The following is a 7,506-nucleotide window of genomic DNA, read 5'->3' as shown; positions in this document are numbered from 1 at the left end:
TCCTCCCTGCCCTCCTCCGCTGTCTCCCATACCCACTGCTCCTGAATGGTAATTTATTGGAGATGGTTGGGCCCAAACTGAGATTTCTCATGCAATGCAATGGAAGAGCCAAAATGAGAAGAGTAAACTGTGCTAAGGTCCATGGGAAGCCACAAGAAGACCAGGTGCCCTTCTGAAGGTGGGTTTTGAGGTTGGGCTACAGAGCCAAGAGGCAGTTGGAACAATTCAGGGCACACTTGTGGTACTGGGGTGGGGGTGGGAGCTGACAGGTAGGCAAAGCAAGGGAAGCGTTCAAGTAACTGCCTAGAACAATGGGGATTTTTCCATAGTGAGGCCAGGGACCCAAGAAGAGGAAAGTGAGATCTGAGATGTGTTTGTGGGTGTAAAGCAGAGGGACGCTATTCCCCTACTTCACCCAGCTCCCCTCTATTCTTATGTTTTTTATTTTGAGTGACCAGCTAAGATGCAGATTTTTTTAAATTAATAGACTTTACTTTTTAGAGTAGTTTTAGATTTACAGAAACATTGAGCAGATAGTACAGAGTTCCCGTATATATCTTTTTCTCCCTGCTCCTCAGTTTCCTCTATTATTAACATCTTGCATTGTGTGGTACATATGTTACAATTGAGGAAATAATATTGATATAATATTATTAACTAAAGTCCATAGTTTACATTAGGGTTCACTCTTTCTTGTATATTCTATGGGTTTTGACAAACTCGTAATGTTGTGTATCCACTGTTACAGTACCGTACAGAATAGTTTCACTGTCCTAAAAATGTTTTGAGTGCCATCTGTTCATCCCCTCCCCTGAACACCTGGAAACCACTGAGCTTTTTACTGTCATCATAGTTTTGCCTTTTCTAGAATGTCGTATATTTGCAATCATACAACATTCAGACTTTGCAGATTGGCTTATTTTACTTAGCAATTGAGCTTAAGGTTCTTCCATGTCTTTTCATGGCTTGATAGCTCATTGTTTTTATCACTGAATAATATTCCATCATATGGATGTACCATAGTTTGTTGGATGTAGATTTTTAAAAGAGATCTTCTACAGAAAATGTCTTTAAAAAGCACAGGTTTAGTGTATATGGCTTTCTTTTATGAGGTGGCCGGGATGTTGGCTAGGTCACCTGCAGGGACTGCACCCATGGAAACAGATGTGAGGGTGAGTGATTTGTTCACAGAAAACCCCAATTCCTACACACACACACATGCAAAAGATGGCATTTAAAATGGCTGGTGTTAGGGGAAGAACACTGGACCAGGAATGAGAAGAGTGGTCCAGTATGAGTTGAGCATAGAGTGAGGATTTGTTCATTCATTCAGCACTGATTTACTGAACACCTAATTGGAAGACGTGATGCTTGGCACAGGGAATAGAATAACGAGCAGAACAGATGCAGTCTCAACTGATGGAACTTTAGGAGAGTCAGATATTCCCCAAAGAGGTCATGTGAATGAATATACAGTTACAGAGTGCAGTGCTCTGAAGGAGTGTAGCTTGACTGCTATTGGAGGGTCAGAGAAAGTTTCCTTTAGGACGGGCACTTGACCCGAGATCTTAGGGATAACTAGGAGTTGACTTGGATGAGGGAAGAATCTGCTGCTCCTGTGATCAGCTCAACTAGCATCCTGCTTACCAGACTCTTCCATTCCATTGTCCTCTCTATAGGGCAACTCCGTGATGGCAATGCATCTCTTTTTGGAGAGATTGGGGCATACAGTGGGCGTCATCCTATGACACCAACCCAAGGAACAGGCCAAGTATCTACAAGCAATGCAGGAGGGCAAGAGATAATGAAGCTTTATTTCTTGCTCGCTACATCCTCCATCCCCATTTTTCCTACAAAACATGTTTTGAGCAATCATGATACTCCAAATGTGAGAGGGATAAAATTAAATGAAATATGGTGTCTGCCTCATGGCTAAGGCTGATGAGTGAACATATCAGTGCATAATACAGTCTAATGGCAGCCCTGGCAGAATGTTCTGGGGCTTCCATGCGTCTGTTCATCCTTCAATATGTATTGAGTGTGTACCAGGCTTTGTGCTGGGCCAGGGATGCACAGCTGAAAGAGGTCCACAATTGACATACGAGACCTCACTTTCTAGCATAGGGGACAATCTGTAAACAATTCAGCATAGTGAGTACCAAGATAGAGACAAGAGGTAATAGAACTACTTGGAAGAAGGCACTGTTGAGAGTCCTTGCTTAAGCTCTTTTTTGCTTTAGGCAGAGGAAGTAGACTTTCCTATTTTATATCAAAATCATTTATGAAAATGTATATATGTAAATAGTTTAGGTAAAAAATTCTCTTCACTTAATCTGAGGCCTAAGATGATAAATTCCTCACTCTGCAGAGGGTGTCTCAGTGTTGCAGCATTAAATAAAGATCACTCAGCTTCCCGAGGTGGAAGACAGACACCAGCACGCAGAGGTCAGTCCTGCTCGATGGAGGTGGCGTCCTTAGTTCCCACTGGATTCTGCTGGGGATTAGTGAATGAATTAGAGGTTTGGGATAAAAAGTAGCTCTGATTTTCCTTTTGGAGTGAAGAATCACCATTGCCTGTCCTTTCTGTTTGGCTGTTTTAAATAATAATCTTCCCCATTGGGAGCCTCTCTCCATTCAGCCAGGGTGATTAGAGAAAGGCCGAAGGGGCCCTGGAATTGATTCCCAACCAGGATTTGAATGTAGATGAGATCTGACAGCCCCTCACACTCTCTCTGCACCAGCAGATGTTTTCTGCCCCAATATCATAGGGTGACTCCAGGACGAGGGGATAGCAGGCTCAGCAAAGACGTTCATCTTCACCCCACTTTCATTTGCGTAAGCCTCTGCCTGATAAACGTGTTGACAGTCTGCAAACCTCCTGCACTGTATGTTCCCATGAGGAGTTGCTCAAGGCTGTGTCTCCCAGGCTTCCCAGTTTGCCTGCATCGCCCAGAATTGCTTATTGCTGTTACAGTACAGGAGTTAAGAACACGAACTCTGGATTGCCAGATCTGTTTTTCTTTTTTATTTTTTTGAAGTCGTAATAGTTTATAAAATTTTGAAAATTCAGTTGTATATTATTATTCATCAGTAACCATATATATGTGCCCCTTTACCCCTTGTGCCCACCCCCAACCCCCTTCCCCTCTGGTAACCACTGATCTTTTCTTTGTCCATGTGTTTGTTTATCTTCCACACATGAGTGAAATGATACGGTGTTTGTCTCTCTCCATCTGGCTTATTTCGCTTAACATAATACCCTCCACGTCCATCTATGTTGTTGCAAATGAGACAATTTTGTCTTTTTCATGGCTGAGTAGTATTCCACTGTATATATATACCACATCTTCTTTATCCATTCATCAGTCAGTGGGCACTTGGGTTGCTTCCACATCTTGGCTATTGTGAATAATCAGATCTGTTGTTTTTTTGTTTTTTTTTTTTTCAGGGAAAGATTAACCCTGAGCTAATTTCTCTTGCCAACCTTCCTCTTTCTTTTCTTCCTCCTCAAAGCCCCAATGCATGGTTGTATATCCTAGTTGTAAGTCCTTCTGGTTTTTCTTTGTGAGCCACTGCCACAGCATGGCAACTGACAGATGGGTGGCATGGTTCCATGACCCAGAAGTGAACCTGGGATGCTGAAGTGGTGAGAGTGCCAAACTTTAACCACTAGACCATCAGGGTTGGCTCCAGATCTGGTTTTGAATCCAGCTCTGCTGCTGACTAGCTGTGAGGCCTTGGACAAGCTGCTTTATCTCTCTACGACCCATCTGTAAAATGGGTATCATAATAGTGACCATGTATCAGGATCCCAACAGGAAGTAGATGCTGCCCACAGGTTAGGATCATTCAGACAGGGCTTATTAACAAAAGGAGAAATGATAAGTGTGTGGAAGTGGTTTAGGAAACCATACAACAGGGTGAGGTAACCCAGGTTAGTAGCACAGAGCTGTGACCACTCTTGAGCCAGTAGGAAAGAGGGGAAAGAAGTGACAGGACACAAAAGGGGAAGAGGTGCTTAGTGAAGGCCTGTTGGAGAACAGCCATGACCTGAGTCTACCAGGAATGACCTTACAGGGAGGGAATTTGACCCTACTTTCCTTCCTTTCTCCAAAATCCTGCTCTCCTGGGGCTCCCTGTTGGCCAAACCCAACTAGAAGCTAGAGGCGTGAGGGCAGGTGATATGATCTGCACAGACCAGCCTCCCTGGGCAGAGAGAGCAAAGTGGAAGAGTGTGGGGATGGCTGTGGAGGACAAATGGAAGATATTCAACACAAACCAATTCACAGCTTGACTGAGCTGATTAAATAACGAAATGACATTACGGGCTTAGTACAGTTCCTGGCACCAAGCATTTAATGCAAGTTAGCTATGACTATTAGTATTGCTCTTTTTTAGATCAAATGTGAAAGAATTGCCAATGTTTTAGGGCTAAGTGTGTGAAGCAGGAACTAATTGGAATAGCAGAGTGTTATACATGTGGCCTCCACCCAAGCCCGGGTAATGATGAGTTTGTGCTTCCTTTGCTGTAAAAAGAAAATTAACTTTTGTGTGTCCTCTCCTAAGGAATGCTCAAATACTTCTTCCAACCCGTCCCACTTCCTGCACTCCTATTATCTTTTCTTTGTCATTTCTGGTAGCATGTGAACATACTGTTATGAAGAAAATGTGATTTAATCTACTAATCACTAAAGTAATGGTTCTCAAAAGAATAGGTTTTTGGGCTATTGGAGGGGCAGGAAATGGGACCTCAACTTGTCAAGATGAAGTATGTATGGGACGTAGACTGTATGAAGACGACGTGAGCTCTCATCATCAAAGTGGCTAACTCTTTTGGAAATAGTCGATCCCTGATCTTGGTATTAACAGACCTTGCATATGGTCCTTCCTCTGCCTTAACTTTCTGTGTGGGCATGAACTAGTCACGTTACCCGGATTTCTGTAAATTCTCTGTCTTACCTCATAGGAGTAAGTATTCCATAGATTAAGAAATACAGGAAAGAGGCGAGTCTTTTTACATGAAGAAGGTAGCCTGCCCTCCGGCTGCCAGCTCTATTTACTGGGTGGGGAGGCTGTCTGGTCTGGAACAAGAGAAAAGGTTCAGGAAGATCAGGATGAGAGGAAGAGAGACCTTTTTGATAGATAAACCCATGATCCTCGAGGTGAGGGATGTGGAGGGACCTGGTTAGAGGGGAGAACACAGGGGGCATGCAGAGTGAAAGGCTCCAGGGGGAGACAGCATGGAAAATGGACAAGCACAGCCTTGGAGTTCATCAGTCAAGGCTGAGTTTGCACCCCAGTTCCACCTCTTACTGATGGTGTGAACTTGGATGAGCTGTGTCACCTCTCTGAGCCTCAGTTTCCTCACTTGTTAAGGTGAGATAACAATATTTTCCTTGCAGGGTTATTTGGAGTAAATGAAAGAAAATCATGCATGCAAAAGACCTGTGAGTGCTGAATAAATTGCTCTTTCTCTGGAAATCACTTACTTTATTTTATTCTTTTCTTTTCTATTTTATAATCATCCAAATATGCATCAATAATACAGAGCCAGAAATAGTTTACAAAGATAACCTATTTTACTGAACCAATACCAACAGAAAATAGAAATATTTCCCAATTCTCTTACATTTGAGTGCCATGGATTGACACACTTCACTGAAAATGTCTGGCAGGTTCCCATCTCCTTCCACATGCTCCTGCTCCTCTCCATCTGGAAGGCTGCCCTTCTCACCCTCCTGCCACCATCAACTCCTCCTTCTAGTTTCCCTGTGTGGATCCTTCCCCTAGAACTGTGTTCACACCTCCCTTAAAGACCTCACACCCTGAGATGCTCTGATCTGCCCATGGATGGGCTCCCTGTTAGGCTGAGCCCTCTCTGCAAGTAGCATCTGAGATTTAATACTAGCAAACACTTGCTTAGAGCTTCTGGATTCCAGACACTGTCTTACTATGCTTCCATTGAATCCTCACATCTGCCCTATGGGGCATTGTTACCCCCTTTTATGGATGAAGAAACTGAGGCATCTAAAATTTCAGATTTTTACCTAAGATCTCGAAGGTCCAAGCGGCAGAGCCTGAATTTGAACCTGCTCTGATTCCAACATCTCTATTCTTCTCTACACTAGCCATGTTGGCATTACTACCTCTGAGGATAATACCTGACCTGTGGTATGTGTTCAGAAGGTGCTTATTGAGTTAAGTGGAATAAACATGCAAAGCTATACTTAGAAAGTTTTAATGTCGTGGACTATATACCCTTATTTGAAGGAAATGGTGATGCAATGAATTTGGGTCTGTGAGGCATAGGAGAAAGCCAGGTTTAACACTTCAAAGTCATTCTGCTGTTATATATAAAGCGATTTATGTAGGATCCTTTCTGCATGCACAATTACCTAATATGGTATAAACACATTATAAGCACAATATAAACACATTTCCCTTTCCTAGGTAGCTATCCCTTTCCTGGGATAGCTTGGGGTGTAAGGTTCCAATGCATCTCTCCTTGTAAGGAAATTCCAACAACACATTTAGAATGTTGCCTTTGGTGGGAAGCAGCTCATGGCTGCACGGAGGAGTGAGACAAATGTTATCACGGCCATTGGACTTGACTGAAGTTTAACCCCGGGGGTCACTGGGAGGCTAGAGCAGAGCAAAGGAAGGAATGTTGACCCCTGAGCCAGCTGAGCCTGCTCACCTCCCTCCACTGTCCTCCCCACTAGGCGCTGTGACAGTCTGTACCAGCCCTGAGCAATGCAGCAGCCGTGTTTCTCCCCACAGGAAGGGAACCCATCCCCTCGCAGGCGGGCACCTCCCTGTGTGGCCCTCATTCCTCCTTCCCCACAAAGCAAAAGACCCATACAAAAGGCTCTTTCAGAAACTGGTTACCTAGATTTGAACTTTCCAACAAGGCTTTTTGTTTTTTTTTTTCCCTTTAAGCTCCGTAGCTAAAATACCAGATCCTGCTGTTGCTAAGATTAAGGATTTTCTCTACTCTTTTCTCCCTAGGCTCAGTTTCCGTTGATTAAGAAAGACCAAGAGACGGATTACTGTTCCCTTGCCAAATGGAGAGAGGGTGCTTGAGCTTCTGGGGCTTACAGTGGAATTCCACATTATTCAGGCTGGTGCTAATAGTCCCTAGTTACTCCTCAAGCTCTCACAAAAGTCACCCGCCTTTGTGTCGGTGACTAAGGCCTACCGAAACCACTCAGCTCTAAGTGCACACAAGAGAACCATGGAGTTGGAGTAAAAGGTGATTTAACATGAATATTTATATACGGTACATACCGCATGCCGTGATTCACTCAGCTTATTTTCATTTTATGCATTTTCTTCCCATTTGCAGTCATTATTTATTACAAAGTTAGGGCTGTTAGCAAAATAATCCATTGGGGTGAGTTTTCTTTTTCTCTCTCTTTTTTTTTTTTTTAATTTTCTTGCTTTCTAATCTATTTCTGGGAAAGTGTGCCGATATAGCAGCACAATTGGTCACGGCTGCCAAACCCC

Source organism: Ceratotherium simum, chromosome 23 (assembly GCF_057802395.1).
Source record: "Ceratotherium simum simum isolate JZ-2026a chromosome 23, ASM5780239v1, whole genome shotgun sequence".
Lineage (NCBI taxonomy): Eukaryota > Metazoa > Chordata > Mammalia > Perissodactyla > Rhinocerotidae > Ceratotherium > Ceratotherium simum.
Note: the sequence above shows the minus strand (reverse complement) of the source record.